Source organism: Bombina bombina, chromosome 2 (assembly GCF_027579735.1).
Source record: "Bombina bombina isolate aBomBom1 chromosome 2, aBomBom1.pri, whole genome shotgun sequence".
NCBI lineage: Eukaryota > Metazoa > Chordata > Amphibia > Anura > Bombinatoridae > Bombina > Bombina bombina.
The window spans coordinates 811,582,528-811,603,233 of NC_069500.1; the positions used below are offsets into that span (position 1 = coordinate 811,582,528).

The window sequence follows — 20,706 nt, forward strand, 5'->3', positions numbered from 1 at the left end:
TTCAGCTTAGACAGCAGAGAATGTAACTGGGGGCAGAAGGCATTTGCCTTAATATAGTAAGGGTGAACTGTGCTCCTTTTTTATATGAAGGCAGATCGGCGATCGTTATAGAGAGTGTCTGTGTCACACTCTCTGTAACGGTCCTCCGTTTGTGCTGGTGGGAGGTGTGGAAGGGAAGGAGGGAGGCAGGTGGGCGGCCTAGCTGAGGAGGGGGAAAGGAGTGCTGGGATTTCCTACTATACAGCAAACAGGGTTTGGAAGGGAGAGTGAGGGAAAAGATAAAATGTTATACATATAAAAGATCACTTAAAGAGGGGATGTGGGAGGTAAGGAAGGAACCATACACTAAAGAAAATAAAAATAAACCATTAAATATTAAACAAACCAAAGAAGTTTAAAATACGTATAGTATATTTTCATAGGTAAATCAAGAAACCAAAGGCTCCATTTCTGTTTAAAAGGAATGAAAGCAAAATTGCTTAAAAAAAAACAAAAAACTCACCGGTACTTGAGCACGTTTTTTTCTGAAATTCCTGGTAGCAAAGGGTTAATCATAACATGTGAGTAGGGAACACAAAAGTATTTGTGGCTTGGTCTTTTTTTCTTTTTTAAAGTAGCAATCAATTCTTCCATATATCATACAATGATATTTATTTCTGATATTGTTGATTACATTAACTAATCATTTACTAGGGGCAAATCATATTACTGTCATTCAATGAGGGTGATAAATATAATGGGTAAGAATATTTTAAGGTCTACTTAATAAAAATCTGTTCATGCCATTTCTTACAAAGTATAACACACAAAAGACTTTAGGATCATATATATATATTTAAAAAAAAAATAGAAAATATGTAATATCCATGTTTTCTTCTACAGAATATTTCATAAAATGTTTTTGGGAATGCAATCCGATGTTGAACGAGTTCCTGTATTTTATCTGAGGATCAGATTCCAAGAAGATTTGCAAGAATCCAATATTTATTACAGAAGGGATTCCATCTTACATTTATCAGTGAGAGGCTCTGTGTATATATCTATCACAGTGTCAACTACATATGGTACAGTCAAGGGAGACTGATTTTTTTTAAAAATATTTTTTGAAGTGGAACAAATTAAAAGATATGGAAAAGCTGTTCTCTGCAAAGAGATTCATAATTCCGCACTGACTATTTATAGCAAGTACCCACCAGCCTGGAAGCAATGCCAAGGTCTAAATTTTCAGAGTTTATAATAACAATGGAACAGAATATTCACAAGGTCATATTATACACCACAGTGTGACAACCTGCATCTGATACCAATTTCATTGCTGCAGCACAGTGCTCAGAGATTATTCAAGTGTATGAGTTATAAGGAGAGGTTATATGGAGCAGTAGGAAAATTCATATGAAGGATTTATATTGAGCAAGTTATAGGGAAAGATTATATGAAACAATGTGGCAAATTATACCTTGGGATATTTTGAGCAAAATGAGGAGTCTATGGTATTAATTTTGTAGACCAATAGCAAGAGGTACAGCAAGGATTTATATGGGGGAAAGGATATCTGCAGCAATAGAAGGAAACATTTATTAAAGTTTTTAAAGAACAAAACAAAAATATGCAACACTCCACATATGTTAAAAAATGATATACAAGAAAAGGATCTCACTTTCATAGAATAAATTATAGGAAGAGATCAAAAGTAGGTGATATAAGCAGAAATTATGTAGACAGAGTTCAAATGTTGCAGTTGATTTATAGACATATTATATGGAGCAATAGTATAGTCTAGATTACAATGGACATGCAGTTGATATGGCATTAACCTTCAGACTAATGTCACCCCTGTCTTTAGCATTTGTGACTGATGTTCATAATTTAGAAAGCCACGAAGGTTTAGGGACAATACCCTATAAATAGAGACTCCCATTCTATTTATAGGATGTGTAAAAGATTGTTTGCACGCATTTTAACTTATTGAGCCATGTAATAAAGCTGTCATTACCCTACTGGCATTTTCACCAGCTCCAAACTGAAGTGAAAGCCTAACAAACAGCTGCTACTTTTAACAAAGCAACCCCCCTTCAAGGCTTCTATGTAATAAACCTATAACCTGACTTTCCCACACCACAGTTACCCTATCTGTTACCTCATCTTACCTCAAATAACTAACTACTACACTGTAATTAGCTCTAAGCTCCTCAGTCCCACTTGCATTACTGGTGTAAGTGACAACCACAGGCCTACAAATGTCAAACCAACTAACCCTGGCCCATCATTCACCACTACTTCCCCTTACATGAGCACACCAACATTATGTGTGCAAAGTTCAATATTATAATTAAACCCTCCTATTGTTCTGACCATTATGCTTCTTTTATTCAAATATTATTTTTTTATTTTTTTGCAGCTGCTGTCAATCCATTTTGGGACGTTATTGTGTCCAATGGAAGTAGCTCTTAGACTACAGAAAGCCCCAAATAATATATCTGCCAACTGTCCCAGATCTTATGAAATTGTCATGGGTGGAAGGTCTGCTTGATTTTCCTCCATTTAGTAAGGGCAAATGTTTCCAGGGACTGTATAGACTCCATCCATGACACATCCAAACACCACCCATGGCACACCCACAGAAGTCCCTCCTATGGCAGCACCATCCACCAACTACTGGTGGGACACTGCCCAAAAGTCCCCCTTATGTATCTGTCTTTGAAAGCCTGTGGGAAATATGGGGGGAAATTAAACAGTGGACTATTGTAAATGAACAAGTATTTGGAACCATTTTAAGGATTAATTTCCACAAGATGGTTCTTGTTTGCACAGTCACTCTAGATCAGTGGATTATAGGTGAGTTTTACATGACGTTTATAGGAAACAATAGGAGTTGCTGGAAAGGGGTATGTAGTACAAAATTAAGAAATATTTGGAAAGGTGTAATTTTATAAGAAACCTTTATATGACATAATATAGGAGTTATGGGGCCCAGTGATCTAAAGCTCCCTGGTCGGGTGAGAGTATATAAGAAGTCTTGTCAGTACTGCAAGGTGCCTCAAACAATTTTAGAGGCAAATTTTAGTTTAAGACCTATATATCTAGTTATGCAGCATCTGGATGTGAAGGAGAACAATATAATGCTCAAACAAATCCCCGAAATATTTTGCAGAATTTCTCTCCATGATATGGAGGAATAGGTGAGGTTATATGGGGGTGTATGAACATAAGAGCATGGATGTCCTGAGAAGGCTGGGGGGAAGCAGGAATCACTCGTCTGAGTCACTCTTTTGATGCCAATGAAACATGTTTTACCACAAGCAACTCAATTTGCCACTAATATTATTTTATTTGGGGCATTTTGTTGTTTCCTTGTCTCGAAAACCTATTTGAATGTCCATGAATAAGAATGAAGGATTATATAGAGGATTATATGGAACTATAACAGGAGCAGGAATATGATGTATGTAGTGATATAAATACTTATTGAGTATTACATGAAGCAGTGGCAGAAGCTAACAGAGTGTGGGGAAAGACTGAGCAGTTGGGGAGGTTGTAAAGAGAGATTATTTGAATCATTAGGAGGATGTATAGGCTGTGGTGCTATATAGACCAATGGAACATCTTAAAGGGACAATCAAGTCAAAATTAAACTCTCATGATTCAGAAAGAGCACACATTTTTAAGAATCTTTCCAATTTACTTCCATTTTCAAAATTTTCACAATCTTTTTTATATCCAGACTTGTTGAGGCACCAGCTTCTACTGAGCATGTGCACAAGCAATGTGCAGTCATAGGAGGCAGGTGAGGCAGAGCCTCACCTGTCCTGTGTGTGTAATTAAACTTTTTAAATAATTTTAATAAAAATTTAAAAAAAAGTTTTTAAGTTTTTAAATATTTTTTTTTGGTAATCCCAAGGCATTTGATTTGCCACTTGGGTCTTAGCCGTATATCAAAGAGATCCATAGCTAGCATTTATTTAGTGTTTAATGTTCCTTTAAGGTGATAATTATTTGGCTTCCATACGTGTGTACCAATGCATGCAATGCCATCCCCTTGCTACCAAACCCTGGCATCAATGCAAGACAACCTCTTATTCTCTTAATATCATCTTTGGGCATTATTAAAGGGCTAATACTTTAACTCAGTCTCTGGGAATTAATACAGAGCTACCCCAAAATAATGCCCAGACTTAACCTCACAAGTCATAAACTTAGCCTGAAGTGAGGATAAAATAAGCTAATGAAATTGACTCTGTGTGAGATATGTATATGACACTTTATGTGGATTGGTTTTAGCACAATTGACTAAGAATTCTTTGGCTTTGTGGTTACACCAAACATGACTATAAACTAAGGTTGCAGCAGAGGTCCTTGCAGTCATATTTTTATAGTAAGGGCTCCACTTAAAGGGACATACAACACCTTGAGATTGTAATAGAAAATGTTTAGTTATGTGTCAATATCTGTGCACCAATGTAGAGCATCTGGGAAGGTAAGACCATGCACTCTATTTTTTTCCATTTGTTTTGAATGAGTATAAATTGTGGAACTGTAATTGCCTATATAACAAGAATTTAATTGGTTTCTTACCTGTATGCATGTGTTGTAAAGAAATCTAATTGTCATTGTGTAACCTGCTAATTTAATCGTAAATTTAAGCTACCTCTATTGGGTTCATATATGGGCTTCTCGGGCATATAATAGCCAGTGCCTCACCAGCCTCTGACTTCACTGCATGTCAATGACAGGGTATATGTATACTAGTCTGTGATTGGCTGATGGGAGCCAAAAATAAATTTGCCAGAAAATAAATCTACTGCTTTTGTAAAATTCAGTGTCAATGTTATTGCATTGTCTTTTAATTATGCACTTGTTAATTATGCAATTCTACTATATTTATTGATCCTTTAAATAAATAGATTAAACAAACAATATGTAGTTATATGAAGTTGCTTGACAGAAGCAGAACAAGTTAGTGTAAAAGAATTAAATGGAGAAAAAATAAGGAGCATTAAGCATATAGTTAAGTTATTGTAAGAAGTTATGTTTAGCAACATTAGTTTAGGACAGATCCATTTAATGGTTCAATCCTATATGTATATATATTTAAAGGGATGTTTTTTATGAAGCAATTGGAAAAGTTATAAAAATTTGCTAGAGTAGCAGAAAATGTTGTAAATAATATGGCAATAAGAAGTGGTATTTGGAAATGGTTTATGGTATAGCATAAGGAGGTGTATTATAGAGAGTGGGATATATGGCACAGCAAAGGGAGTGATACCTAGATGTTATATGAAGAAATAAGTGTTGTATTCACCGGTCACAAAAAGCAATGAAGAATTATTTTGAGAGCTACAGGGAGAAGCTGTATAATAGGGGATATAGGGCAAATGGAGGAGGCATCGAGATCATGTTAAGCAATGTTTAAAGGGTTAAGCATGTCTAATAAAATCATGGCAGGTCCTGGCTGGCATAATGTGTGTGTTGATTTAAAAGAAGCACGGGCTGGTTCACACAATAAATGAGCCGCACATGTTCACATTGCTGGGAGACCAAGGCAGGGCTCGGACAGATGGCTCAGCTTAGCCGGGAAAAGCCTTCAAATCCAAAACACATTTACAGAGCTGCTCGGAGGGGGCGCAGGGAATGCCTGTTCCTCTCCAGTGCCCTCCAGATGGCTACATAGAACAGGAAATGAGGTGGCAAGTAACATACAAAGGGGCAACAGCTCAACGTTACTGGCCTAAAAATAACATTATTTTCAAGTCGTACAGTAGTACCTAAGTATTTCATGGCTGACATACACTAGATCCTTAAAGGGACAGTCAACACCAAAATTGTTATTGTTTAAAAAGATAGACAACGCCTTTACCACCCATTCTCCAGTTTTGCACAACCAACATTGATATATTAAACTTTATAACCTTTAAACCTCTAAATTTCTGCCTGCTTCTAAGCCACTACAGACAGCCTCTTATCATATGATTTGTTTATTAGCTTTTCTCAACAAGAGACTGCTAATTCATGTGTGCCATATAGATAACATTGTGCTCTCTCCTGTGGAGTTGTGGCTGACTCTGCACTTATTGGCTAAAATGCAAGTCAATAGATAATAAATAAATAGTCATGTGATCAGGGGGCTGTCAAAAGAGGCTTAGATAAAAGGTAATCACAGAGTTTAAAACTATATTAATATAACCGTGTTGGCTGTGCAAAACTCGGGAATGGGTAATAAAGGGATTATCTATCTTTTTATACAATAACAATTTTGGAGTTTACTCTCCCTTTAACCTTACTTATTACAGTACATGTTAGGCATCGCTGCTCTTCTTCAGCCCTGCGGTACACTTGTTTCAGTTTTACATTTGGGGTTCCATATTGCAGAAAAAAGTGAAACATCTGCATTTGTTGTTAAAACATAATAATTAATATTCCTTTGTATTACAGTGAGATAAATGTAGTTATTTATCTGTAATATGTCAGTTAAAGAAGTTCAGGGCGTTCTATAAAATATAAATTGTACAGCAAATTCAGGCAAATTTGTTAGTGGCTGTCATTACCAAAGGGAAGAAAACCATCAACTGAATATGCATATATGGGTCATTCAATGGATAGAAAAACAGATGGATTTCTTAATAAACTGACTTAGTAGCTGCTTATAGGGAATGGAAAGTTAAACGTAAACTTGCATGATTCAGATAGAGCCTGTCATTTTTAGACACTTTTAAATTGACTTCTATTTTTAAATGTGCTTTGTTGTCTTGGTATCGCTTGTTGAAAAATAATATGCACACATCCTACACTAGTGGGAGTTAGCTGTTGATGGGTGTCTGCACACATTTGCCTCTTGCGGTTGGCTAACTAGATGTTTTCGGCTAGCTGCCATTAGCAAAGGATAACAAAAGAATGAAGCAAATTTGATAATAGAAGTAAATTAGAAAGTTTATTAAGAATGTATGTTCTGTCCAAATCACAAAAGAAAATGTTGAGGTTTCCTGTCCATTTCAGGACCATTTGTGTAATAGGCGTAATGCTGATTTAATACCCGTCAGAGGGTTACCAGCAGCTTTACCATCTTTTGAGAATCTTTTAGTGGGATAGGGTAAAAAATGTGAGCAGCCACCTGTTAATTACTATTTAAATAAAATACCAGTATTAGTAGACAAAAGCCGAGACACAGGCATAGATTTCATTGCTGTTGTAAAATGCGTAAACAAGGGGTAATATAAAACATCTCTATAGATTTTAATGGTGATACTTGTTAACACGAGTTTACACAATTTACAACAGCAAACTATAAAACTGGAAATTAGGCCTCAGAGTTTAGCATAAAAGAGTTTTTCAAAATGCAGTTTCAACAAGTAATTTGCCACTTTATTTGTTTCAGTTTTAATTTTTAGGCTCCAGGTTGCAGAAAGAGTGACACATCTGTGGTATTCATGTACTTTGTGGAAAGCTCACTTGATAAAATATTATGGGCTAGATTACAATTGGCACAATAAAGTTAGTGCCGGTCGAACTAAGCAATATTGTGATCACGCTAACTTGCGCGCATATTACAAGTTAAAACTAAATGAGTGCGCTCGAGTGCAAACAAAATTTGCGCTCGTCAGGTAAGCGTGATTGAAGACTTAGGGGTAGATTTATCATATCCCGGGCTGTAAGTGTAAGTGCATGCTGATGATCACACAACACGAGTGACTTATGGCCATAACTGCTGTTCCCATTTAAAGGGATACTGAAATATACTAAATATAGCCACCAATCAGCAAGCACTATCCAGGGTGCTGAACCAAAAATGGGCTAACTCCTTAGTTTACATTCCTGCTTTTTCAAATAAAGATACCAAGAGAACGAAGAAAAAATGATAATAGGAGTAATTACAAAGTTGCTTAAAGTGAAGTCAATTTTGAAGTAAATTTTGATGCTAAAGTGCCTGTTTTTTTTTTAAATTTGATTAAAAACAGGGGAACTTTAATTCATCAAAATTTACATTTCACTCCTGTTGTGAAAAAAAATGTACCTTTTAATCTTGACAGCAGCTCCAGCTTCATCCAGTTGTTGCAAGCCATTTCTGACGTCAGAAATGATGGATAGGTCATCCTCCAATCACGGCTTCCCCCCTCCGGGGGAATCAGTGTCTGATTCAACGCCATGATTAGATGAAGCCGGATTCCTCATTTTAGACCCAGGAAGAGGCTTTGCGACGGGTGGAGGAAGCTGGAGCGGCTGTCAAGTTTAAAAGGCAAGTTTTTTTTCACAACAGGAGTGAAATGTAAATTTTGTTGAATTAAAGTGCTCCTGTTTTTAATCAAATTTTTAAAAACCGGGCACTTTAGCATAAAAATTGACATTCACTTTAAAATTGCGGCTTGCCTGCTCTATCTGAATCATTAAAGAAAAAAATTGGGTTCAGAATCACTTTAAAGTTCTCACTCTGTTATAACTTTTAGAAGCATTTTTCCAAACAGAAACTTGTTGCAAATATGTTTCTATTGGAATTTTTGTGGTTTAAAAAAGGATGTAGAAATGTTACAATTAACATCTTTAAATTAACTGTTTAGATGATTTTTATGGGGATGGTTTGCACAAACTTATTTCCATGAAAGTTATTTTGTGAACATACTTAGAACACACAGTATGTGGTTGTAAATGTATTTCATTGTTTAAACATATATTCTATGAACATATTTCACTTGGGCCTATAATAGCTGATATGGTAATTAATAAAGTTCATAAGACAATGGAAAAAGATACAGAATATATATCTTTTGGCTCAGTGGATAAGATACCAGATTCTTATTAACATCATACAGGGTTCAAGACACATTTAAAGTGATGGTAAATGCAAGCGTTAAACAAACGCTAGGATTTACCATCACTAAAAATCCAGGAGAGTTTCATTCATTAACCTTGTAACAAAGGGTGCTAAACTCACCCTTTCTGTGCCGTTGCACATCGCTAAATTCAGCCGCTCTGGCCGCCCATGGCACAACGATCTTATACCAATGAGGTTCCACTTGCACCTCTTAACCAGTAGTGGTGCGTGAATTCAGAAACCTGTCAGTTGACAGGGACCCCTATTGGTAAACTTCACTACATTGAAGGAGATTCTTGTGCCGTGGGCGGCCGGAGCTGCTGAATTTAGCACTGTGCAACAGCACAGAAAGGGTAGGTTTAGCACCCTTTGTTACACGGTTGATGAATGAAACTCCCCTTGATTTTCAGTAATGGTAAATCCTAGTGTTTGTTAAATGCTTGGATTTACCATCACTTTAAGAACATTCAATTTATTTAATAAATATTCAAAAATATCATAACACCTCACAAAGCATGCATGTCTCAGATAGTGCTGTAAGAAGGGTACCTAAGCTCAATAAGTCCTATAGCAGGACACCTCTTTATTTCAATTAGACTTTTGTTTTCATATGACTGACTTCATTTTATTAAGTATATTTTGCATTAAACTGAGGTCTACTGGATTCTTACTCTTATCATTATATAAACAATACTAATTATTTCAGTGTACTGAAGTTGTTTCTGATACATTGTGTATTACCTAACTTATGGTCTCAAGCTTAGAAATAATCACCTGCTCAAGAAAAAAAAAAAAAAAAAAAAATTATATATATATATATATATATATATATATACAGTATATATACATATATATATATATATATATATATATATATATATATATATATATATATATATACATATACATACATACACACACACAGTCCCCTAGAAGGTGCATACCACAGCCATGTTTTTATGCTAGCTTTATGACCATGTAGCAAATCACAGACAAGGTGCATAAACCTAGCAACCCCTTTATGCCATAAGCATGTGCAAACAGACTTCAGATCAGTTGATTGTCCCCAGCAACTCTTTTATACTATCTGCATGCACAAACAGTTCACATCCGTGTGCTCAGCAGCAACCTCTCTAAGCCAGCTGTTTGCCAGGTATATGCTGAAGCATACCTTAGACTGCATGCATAGCAACAGAAACCCCTTATACCAGTTTAAGACTATATGCATGTTCCCAGAAGACCCTTCTTAAAGTGAATGTAAACTTTAATGAATTAAAGTCTAGTATCAAATAATACTCTTAAAAACCGGGGCATGTTAATTCATCAAAGTTTACAAAGATGCTTATTTTTTTTAAATACTTGGCTTTGCGTTGTGGTAAACATAACGCAGATCCTACGCCCGCAGCTCCTGCTTTCGTTAGCAGTATGATGACGAATCCGGCTTCCTCCAATCAATGTGTGCCCCCTTTGGCATCCAGCTCGTGGGGCAACGCAACTTTTGGAGCAGGCCGGATTCGTCATCGATCTGCTAATAAAAGCAGGAGCTGCGGGCGGAGAATCAACGTTATGTTTACAATAATGCAAAAGGTAAGTATTTAAAAATATAAGCATCTTTGCAAACTTTCCCCTGTTTTAAGAGTATTATTTGATACTGGCCTTTAATTCATTCAAGTTTACATTCACTTTAAGAATAATGCAGCTAATTCAATATTCTCATTTAAATCCTCTGTTTTTAACATTTTAATATTAAAATATAAAATATGTCCCTCTGTCACAGTTGTAAAAATATATTATAATACAAAGATATAGCAATGTGTTTGTTAAAATGATATGTCTCAAAACAATTGGTTTCGAAAAACCTTTTATAATATTTTAAGTGCTTTCTGTATATGGTGTGTATCAGTTTTTTCTCCCACACTATTGTAAACATGCAGCTAAATATGTAACTTACATAGAACCACGTGTTATTTGTGTGTTTATCTTCACGTTTGATTTAAAAAAAAACATCCTTATTATGGGAAATATAGGAACAGCTGTGGTATCTGTATATACCACATCTAAAGGACCCTTTTTTTTGTTATTCTGAAAGAACCTTTTTCAGGGTCCTTTTCCTCTATTTCTGTTTAGCTTACTTGATACAACTTACTGGAGGGCTACAATTTTGTTTAATTTTTGTGCTGCTCTGAAAACACAATAAGAAGAATCCCCTTTAAGTTCTTCTAAAGTCAGATTATTTTTTTAATATTGGCCAATACCTCTTTAAAACATTCATAATTTCTTTATAATTCCTAAATTAGGTGTTGCATTTTGGACCTTTTGTAAAACTATTTAGAGTAAATAGTAAGATAAGCAGTTCTCAAACTCAAAATTGCCTTTATAATATTGTTTGAGGGACCTCACAGGACCTCACAGAACAGACATCAGAAAGCTTTTGATCAACAGGTCCTTAGTGGTTAAGACCTAATTCTTTGTTCATTTCAAACTTCTATTAATCCATTAATACAAATATCCATTATCCAAAAATGTTTTCTTTAATATTCCAATTTACCAAACTCAAAAAAACTGACCAACCATACCTCAGATCTCCAGCAGGTCCTTTATTCCAGCTATATGCCAAACAGACCTCAATCATATGTAAAACCTTGCCATAATGTTGTCAGCTTTGTGGCAGCTGTATCCAGAATCAGGCCAATTTGCCACTGAAGCTTAAAGCACACTAAAGTCATAATAAAAATGTTATGATTTAGAAAAATAGAACTTGATGGTAGCTAAGAACCAAAAAGGCCCATCAAGTCTACCCATATTACATGTTACTTTTTCCTTAGGATAGCCTTATGCATGTCCCAGGCATTTTTTAATTCCTTTATAATCTTTGTGTTTACCACCTCAAATGGAAGTTTATTCCATGAATCCACCACCCTTTCTGTAAAAAAATGCTTCCTCAAATTTCTCCTGAATCTGCTACCTTCTAACTTTAGATTGTGACCCTTTGTTTTGGCATTTATTTATTTTTGTGAAAAATGCTTTGTTTTTATTTTATTAAGTCCCTTCATATATTTGAAGGTTTCTATAATGTCTGCTACTTTTTATATTTTTGACCATGTACCATTTTAGGAGCCATCCTTTGGAGAGCTTCTAGTTTATTTATATCTTTCTGAAGATATGGCCTCCAGAACTGTACACAGTATTCCAGATTTGGTCTAACTAATGATCTGTAAAGTGGCATAAGAACCTTGCTATTTCTGCTACTAGATAGAGTATGTAGTTTTAGTATGTAGTTTTAAGAGACTTTCCTGTTTTTTTCATTATCAAATTATACACATCTATTTATATCAAATATATTTCAATAGATCCCAGCACAATCATGCAAGAATAATGGACCACCTTAATTCGACAATCACATATATTTATTAATGCATTTATATGTATAATACATGCGGAATTCAAGGCAAGTAAATGTACATGGGCCCCAAACATTCACATAATCAAACAGTCACCAAACACAAACAAACATATAGCCCCCAAGACGTCCCAAGGGGGATATGTCATCAACTATCCGGGTTTAGTAGCAAAAGCCAGGCATATTAGTACAGAATAAGCAACAGCACAAGGAAGGCACTTGGAATATTTAGCCAAAAGAATTCAAGCAGTCACTTTTAAGATTTCCATCAATCATAAATCAATGTCCAGCTACAAGCAGCCACTTTTCTCAGTTATGTGTGTGTACTTACCAGCGGTTTCCAAATAGCTTTGTATAGAGAAATCCCCCAGTAAGCACAGGGTACACCATGCATAAATCACACTATACACTACGTGTACGCTGTGGTAGTTAGAGCTCCAGATACTGTCCAACTGTATGTGTGTTCCCCATATACTTGCAATTCAGGGCTTATAGAGGTATATCCAGATGATCAGTGGTAAATAGCGGCCTTGGGATCAATTCACATTCTCCTTTACCATCCGCTACTCCTTGGAATCTCCGCAATGCCGCTGTCTACTACACACATGTGGCGTTTTCAAACCGGCTCAAATTGATGAAGTCAGAATAACTCCGACACGCGTTTTGGGATTTCGCCCTTTGTCAACTTCTTGCTGGGGGCTTTCTCTATAACAAAGCTATCTGGAAACTGCTGGTAATTACACACATGTAACTGAGAAAAGTGGCTGCTTGTAGCTGGACATTGATTTATGATTGATGGAAATCTTAAAAGTGACTGCTTGAATTCTTTTGGCTGAATATTCCAAGTGCCTTCCTTGTGCTGTCGATAATTCTGTACTAATATGCCTGGCTTTTACTACTTAACTCGGACAGTTGATGATGTATCCCCCTTGGGACGCCTTTGGGGGCTATATGTTTGTTTGTGTGTGGTGACTGCTTAATTATGTGAATGTTTGGGGCCCATATACATTTACATGCCTTGAATTTTGCATGTATTATACATATAGATGCATTAATAAATATATGTGATTGTTGAATTAAGGTGGTTTATTATTCTTGCGTGATTGTGCTGGAATCTATTGAAATATTTTTTGTATTGTATCCCGGGCACTCTTAATAGATATTGGTATAGTAGATGGTGCTGTCACAATTAATAGTGTTGTTACATCTATTTATATGCACACTCTCTGAGGCAACAGCTACTACGGAGCACATGCAAGAGTTCATAGTGTATATGTATATGAGTCTGTAATTGGCTGATCAATATCACATGATACAGTAAGCCTGCAAATTGAAATCAATTTTGAAATTCTTTAGAAAACAATCTACTGCTCATTTAATATTCAGACAAAGTGCTATTGCATTGTCTTTTTATGCACTAGTTATACTGTATGTAATGGTCCTATAAACCCAGGTGTGCTATGCTGCTTTACTTGACAGTACTGTTCTGCATGGTCATACAAAGGAAGAATGTAGGGTATGGCTGTCTTAGGATACAGCAGTCAGGGGTTAAATTGTAGATGTGCTATTGAATTTCTGAAAGAAGAATTGTGTGTGACCTAATTCTAGAGATACTGGCTATGGTCTGCAGAATGGATAAGACCCAATTATTGGTCAGATTTTGGCCTGCTGGTTATAAGCTAGACAAACTTGACATATAAAAATATATATATAGACCCAAACACAAAATTAACATTAAAAATATGTAGAACTAGATTGGCAAAATGCTTTAAAAATAGGCATAAATAGCTTTAAAGGGACAGGAAACCCCAAAATTGTCTTTCATGATTTGGATAGAACATACAATTTTAAACAACTTTCCAATTTACTTCTTTTATCTAATTTGCTTAATTCTCTTGGTAACCTTTGTTGAAGGACCAGCAATGTACTACTGAAAGTTAGCTTAAAGCCAATGGCAAAAAGAATATATGTGCAGGAACCAATCAGCAACTTCTGAGTCTACCTAGGTATACTTTTTAACAAGGCATACAAAGAGAATTAAACAAATTGGATAACAGAAATAAATTAGAAAGTTATTTAACATTGCATACTCTATCTGAATCATGAAACAAACAGATTGTGTTTCATGCCCCTTTAAGTGCTGACTGGTAATTTTGCTCTATGGATTGTGCATGGAGCATGCTACTAACCAGTGACCATGCATGTATAACAGGAGAAGGGATGTGTTGCTGATAAAATTAAAAAAATAATAGGTGAATAAGTTCATTAGTGTAAAACAGTGATTTGCTATATTGCTAACTTTTTGCTAAACAAGGAAATGTATTCCGAGTTAAAAAAAACAAAAAACTTTGAACATTTAAAAAATTGTTCAGTACAAAAAACTTGTGAAAATCACCTCCAAGTGTTTTTTGGTTTATCATCAGAATGTTACTGTAAAATTCTCTCAAAGTATACGAGAAACGTATTCAGTAGAAAAACCTGTAGTTGGGTTTTCTAATGGTTTGACTAGGCCTCAAATTTGAGAACTTCACCTAAACCCCTACAAGAAAACATTTTGGAATAGCCCACATTGTAACAAAAGCTAATAACTATAAACTGCTATATGAAATACAATATTATATTTTACACTAGAATGTTCCTTTAAGAAAATGTTAATGTTCTTGCAAATAATTACTTTACAGTATTATTTCTCATTACTTAACCCCTTAGTGACCACAGCACTTTTCAATTTTCTCACCGTTAAGGACCAAGGCTATTTTTACATTTCTGTGGTGTTTGTGTTTAGCTGTAATTTTCCTCTTACTCATTTACTGTACCCACACATATTATATACCGTTTTTCTCGCCATTAAATTGACTTTCTAAAGATACCATAATTTTCAACATATCTTATAATTTACTATAAAAAATGTATAAAATATCATGAAAAAATGGCAAAAAACACACTTTTTCTAACTTTGACCCCTAAAATCTGTTACACATCTACAACCACCAAAACACCCATGCTAAATAGTTTCTAAATTTTGTCCTGAGTTTAGAAATACAAAATGTTTACATGTTCTTTGCTTTTTTTGCAAGTTATAGGGCAATAAGTACAAGTAGCACTTTGCTATTTCCAAACCATTTTTCTCTAAAATTAGCAATAGTTACATTGTAACACTGATATCTGTCAGGAATCTCTGAACAACCCTTCACATGTATATATTTTTATTTAGTAGACAACCCAAAGTATTTGTCTAGGCCCAATCAACTTTTTCACAAACTTTTTTCACAAACTTTAGGTTTCTCACTGAATTTATTTACAAACAGCTTGTGCAATTATGGCACAAATGGTTGTAAATGCTCCTCTGGGATCCCCTTTGTTCAGAAATAGCAGACATTTATGGCTTTGGCATTACTTTTTGGCAATTAGAATGCCGCTAAATTCCGATGCGCACCACACTTGTATTATGCCCATCAGTGAAGGGGTTAATTAGGTAGCTTGTAGGGTTAATTTTAGCTTTAGTGTAGTTTAGTAGACAACCCAAAGTATTGATCTAGGCCCATTTTGGTATATTTCATGCCACCATTTCACCACCAAATGCGATCAAATAATAAAAATCGTTCACTTTTTATCAAACTTTAGGTTTCTCACTGAAATTATTTACAAACAGCTTGCGCAATTATGGCACAAATGGTTGTAAATGCTTCTCTGGGATCTCCTTTGTTCAGAAATAGCAGCCATATATGGCTTTGGCATTGCTTTTTGGTACTTAGAAGGCCGCTAAATGCTGCTGCGCACCACACTTGTATTATGGCCAGCAGTTAAGGGGTTAATTAGGTAGCTTGTAGGGTTAATTTTAGCTTTAGTGTAGAGATTGGCCTTCCACCTGACACATCCCACCCCCGGATCCCTCCATGACCCCCCACAAACAGCTCCTTTCCATCCCCCATCCCACAATTGTCATTGCCATCTTAAGTACTGGCAGAAAGTCTGCCAGTACTAAAGTAAAAAGGCTTTTTTTGTTGTTGTTTTTTTTTGTATATTTTCTGCAGTGTAGGATCCCCCCTAAGCCCCCAACCTCCCAGATCCCCCCAAACAGCTCTCTAACCCTCCCCCCTCTACCTATTTGCCACCATCTTGGGTACTGGCAGCTGTCAGCCAGTACCCAGTTTGCTACAAAATGTGCTTTTTTTTATAAATATAATAAAACACCAATTTTTCTGTAGTGTAGCTGCCCCCCTCAATACCCTCCCCCTTCCAGATCCCTTTCCCCAACACTTATACCCCCTCCCTCTCCCTTCTTCCCTCTTCCTCCATCAACATACTATTTAATGTGTAAACCTCATGCCCTCTCTGCATTGGTTTGCTTAAAAAAGGAGTATTGCACAATGCCTCAATATTGAGGCATCGCTGCAATACCCTGAAAGCTGCTGGAAGCGATCAGGATTGCTTCCAGAGCTTGAAACCCAAGAGGACGTGCCAGGCTCGTCCTTGGTCATTAACTGACACTAGTGCCACCAGTTGGCATTGCCTGACTTAAAGGGACTCTAAAGTCACACTTTTTTTTAAACTTCTATTAAAAAATATTTTACGCCATTATGGTCTGTCCCATTCTAGGACATGAACTCTTAGGGCCTGAAGATCCAAAATTTGCCTCTAAGGAGAGAAATCATGCAAACTCTTTGGGGGGGGGGGCGGCTTTTTTGAGCATTATATTGTAATGTATGTGTTTCTCCTTCACATCTGCATAGTGAAATAAACAGCTATTAAAGGAACATTAAACCAATAGGCAAAATCACCTGAAAGTGATGACGCATAGCTGAAAAGACTGACAAGAAAATATCATCTAAATATCTCAATGTAAAAAAAGAAAATATTTTACTTTAAAATTTCTTTATTTCACAACAGTAAGTGCTCTGTAAACAGTTATCCTTCAGTTACTGTTAACTGCATGTAAAATAAAATAAAATAAATTAACAGCCAATCACCTTTTTTTTTTCAGTGTTGATGTCACACTTTGCTTTTCTGTGATCTAATGAGATTTCACTGAAATCTCACAAGATTTCATAGTAAACTTCCTTAAACTGAGGAGGGGAATAACATGACTGTGCCTGCATATGCCAGATGCACGGTGCCTTGCAAGTCCTGGGACTAGCATCCTGATTGGGTGCTTTAAGTCTTTTTACAATGGGATGTGGCTACTGATGAAATTTTGAGGTAAAATATCTTCCTTGTTTATATAGAGATGTTCAGGTGATATTTTCTAGTCAGCGTTTTACAGTTATGCTGCATCACTTTCAAGTGCTTCAACATTTGGGTATCATGGGGTAGCACTGAGGATACTTCTTAGATAATCTCTCCATAGCGAAGAGTTATAGATTATCAGTCTATTATCCTTTTTAAAACTTACACCACCCTTTCACACTAGGTTTTTTTTTTTTTCATCTGTAAAATTGCAGGCAGTACAGGAAAGCAGACTCTGTTTGCTTTATTGTGGAATAGTAGCGCACACTAGTGCAACAGAAAATAAACAGGCTGACTAATAGAGTACAATTTGATGTGTGAGTACACTCTGCCATACTACAATTGAGTAGCCACCAGCTTCTGATTGGCTGCACTGCAGTCTGTGTCCCAATAAAACAAATAGATAAAGGATGTGGGGAGATAAGTAGAGGGGTAAGCAATAACTGGGATTTAAACATAGATGGAAGACTGATAGTTCACATTGTGATAGACCCTTATACTTTAAAACATTAATACAATCTTTAAAAAAAGGTGGGATTACAGTGCTCCTATTACAATGTTACCTCATGAATATAGTTTTTCAGTTGCAGTTACATCTGCAATACAGTGTTCAATTTAGATTCATAAAAAGACATTAAATTGAATTAAAATGCTCCTGTTTTAGAATGTTTGTTTAGTGCACTTTTGCTTGAATACGACTATGTGTTTAAGTAATGTACTGCTAAGATATAGCTGAATGCATTGGATGAGCCAATGACTAGAGGCATATATGTGTCACCACCAATCACCAGCTAGCTCTTAGTAGGGCATTGCTGCTCCTGAACCTACCTAGGTTTGCTTTTCAACAAAGGAAAACAAGAGAATAAAGTAAAAAAAATTATAATAAGAGTGAAATGAGTCTCCTAAAGTAGCATACTTTATCTGAACCATAAAGGTTTCATTTTGCCTTTAATGTCCCTTTAAAAATTGACATGGAAGCCAACATGAAACAAAAGTGTATAATTTTAAAACAAATGATAAAGCCGTCTCTTTCCATAAGAGCATACTCAAGTAGGCACAGGAACGTGAAAGTGTTTTGAGTACATGGGGCCGATTTAACAATGTCTGGCGGACATGATACGCTGTAGCGTATCATGTCCGCCAGACAATCATTGCTGAATGCTAACAGCATGCGCTGTTGGCATTTAACATTGCACAAGCAGTTCTAGTGAACTGCTTGTGCAATGCCGCCCCCAGCAGATTCGCGGCCAATCGTATTCGATTGGGCTGATTGCTATCCCCGCTCTTAACTGCTGTTTCTGGTGAGCCTGAAGGCTCCCCCTGCGGCAACAGGGGGAATAGGGGCAATACGGCCATTCATAAATCGGCCCCCATGTCTTCAGCAGTTACACTAATCAAATTCTGACTCCAGAGAATTTCCCTGCCTTGTTACAATAGGTTTGCAATTGACCAGTGACATTATTACTTCAGTGATTGGAATTAGAATGTTGTTTAAAATTGTATTCTCTGTCTGAATCATGAAAGAAAAAATGTTGGTTTCGTGTCCCTATAATAGTACAGTTCTTTCACTGAATTGTTACCTGGCATGCATTACTTTGCTACTTCAGATTTTCTGTACATATTGCATTGGTATTTCAGAAATACAGTAATGAGCTACCATCCCAGATTTCCGTGATACAATGTTCCCATTACATTTTTTCTTCAGATCCATAGAAATTTTGCACCATTCTTCTTTCGAAGCTAAAATGTTGCATTCTCAGCAGTAGTGTCAGAGGCAGCTTTAGACTAAGGGAAGCCTTAGGCAAAACTAAATTATGAGGCCCCTCTTAAAGGGAGATAAAACGTCACATTTTCCTATCATGATCCAGATACAACTTTCAAATGTACTACTTTTATCAAATTTGCTTTATTTTCCTGGTATCTTTTGTTGAAGAATCTGCAATGCACTACTGGGAGCTAGCTAAACACATGGGGTGAGTCAATATCAAGAGTCATATATGAGCAACCACCAATCAGCAGATATCTCCCAAAAATGCATTGCTGCTCCTGAGTTTACCTAAATATGCTTTTCAACAAAGAATATCCACAGAACAAAGCAAACTAGATAATAGAAGTAAATTAAAAAATTGTTTAAAATTGCATGTCCCATCTGAATAATGAAAGAGAAATTTTGTTTTTGATATCCTTTTAACACACTAAAGAAAGAAATGCAAAACTTTATCCCAATATATTAATATGCATAAACTGAATATCTTTATGCAAGGTTTACCGTATCCAAGTCTGGAATTGGATAATAACGTTTTGCATTATTTTACATATATCTACACATAAACACCATCTGGGTCCTAAGAAGTGTGTGACTGGCTCAGTATTCTTAATGGCTCCTAAATGTGACATCAATTTGTCCTCTTTAAAAATGTATATAAAAAATACAGCGAAAGTCATAAAGCAGTGTTGTTTAAAAGAGCTGTAATGCTATAATCTGACATACTGCTAGTATTTGTCATCACAAGCCACAGATGCAATTGCTTCACAGTGGTTTTTAGTGTCTAGGGGGTTAATATATACAAACACAACCTGCTACTGCTCACAGTGTGGCTGTCAATAACAAGTTACCGTAACAACGGAAGGGCTCACAGCTTTACACAAGTGAGTGACTGAGGAAGGAGCAACTGTCATACTGTTCAGAGAAGTATGGCAAAATAGTACTACTACTACCAAATAGTGGCGTTTTTAGTTTTTTTCTGCTGCCCTAGGTACTCAAAATTCTGCTCCCCCCTACAACCCCCCTCCTTCAAAGTTTTAGGCCTTTTTTGGCCATAACATTTTTTTAGTCATGGAGTAATGTTCATTTTGTTATGGCATTTCCAAAATAAATGTTCAACAACAGACACATACACACATAGACACATACACACACAGTTATACGCAAACACACACACACACACATATAGACATATACAGACACACACACATCTATCTGTGGCTGAAATATAAAAAATAAAAAATCTTGAAGAAATACTTCCCCAAACACAATACTAAATGTTGAAGGTTCAGAGCTGCCTCTAAACTGTAAGCTCCATGGGCAGTCTCTTATTATACCCCCTAGAATGTAAGCTCTTTGGGCAAAATCTCACATTATATACCAGTAAAATACTTCTAAAATAACTGTAATCTTTTTACAAATATAGCCGTAGCCACACCAAAAAGTGCTACCCTCTCCTATTCTGCTGCCCTAGGCAAGTGCCTTTTTGCCTAGGCTAAGATACGCCTCTGCTAC

The 20,706-nt window shown here is 36.0% G+C and overlaps 1 protein-coding gene across 3 annotated transcripts in view; it reads left to right on the plus strand.

Moving 5' to 3' along the window:
- The window catches only part of NRTN (neurturin), a 211,397-nt gene that overhangs the window by 18,025 nt on the left and 172,666 nt on the right, over positions 1-20,706 (plus strand). Inside the window, exon 1 of one of the 3 annotated variants that reach the window (XM_053703034.1) lies at positions 17,353-17,399. The exons of the other annotated variants lie outside the window; for them this stretch is intronic. The gene's annotated coding sequence lies outside the window, so the exon portion shown is untranslated. Of the gene's footprint in view, positions 1-17,352; positions 17,400-20,706 lie in introns of those variants that run through there. 3 annotated transcript variants of the gene reach the window in all.